Raw genomic sequence first — 507 nt, 5'->3', positions numbered from 1 at the left:
TTGTGACAAAAACTTGTGTCAAAACTTAGAGCCACTAGAGGCCGATCAGCCTAAAGTTTTACTGTTGCTCAGGGGCTCTAGGCTTCAGCAAAATGGCAAGAGCAATGCTGGAGGCAATATACAGCACACATTCATTTTGGTAGCATAATTATTATTGCCGAATGTATGTTCCTTGCTAAGGAACATTATTTTTTATCAATCTGCTATGGGTAAAGTTCCGCTTTAACAAAAGATGTACTCATTCGTCTGAAGAGGACCTGAAGACCTGGGATTAAGTAACCAAGGCCTCGAGAACTTTGGTTCCTTACACTCTGTTGTTTGGGGCTAGAACATGGTTGCTCCGGTCTCCATACCTGCTGCACCTGAGAAAGACTTGATTGTTGGGAATGCAATTCTTCAGGGGCTTGAAAACAGCTTTTGAGCTCTGCAGGTGTGGTAGCCTCATGATGAGCTCCTTGCAGTGTTGCCAACCTACCAGATTGAAATTTACTGACACAACACCCAAAA

Source organism: Aquarana catesbeiana, linkage group LG02, assembly GCF_042186555.1.
Source record: "Aquarana catesbeiana isolate 2022-GZ linkage group LG02, ASM4218655v1, whole genome shotgun sequence".
Classification (NCBI taxonomy): domain Eukaryota; kingdom Metazoa; phylum Chordata; class Amphibia; order Anura; family Ranidae; genus Aquarana; species Aquarana catesbeiana.
Note: the sequence above shows the minus strand (reverse complement) of the source record.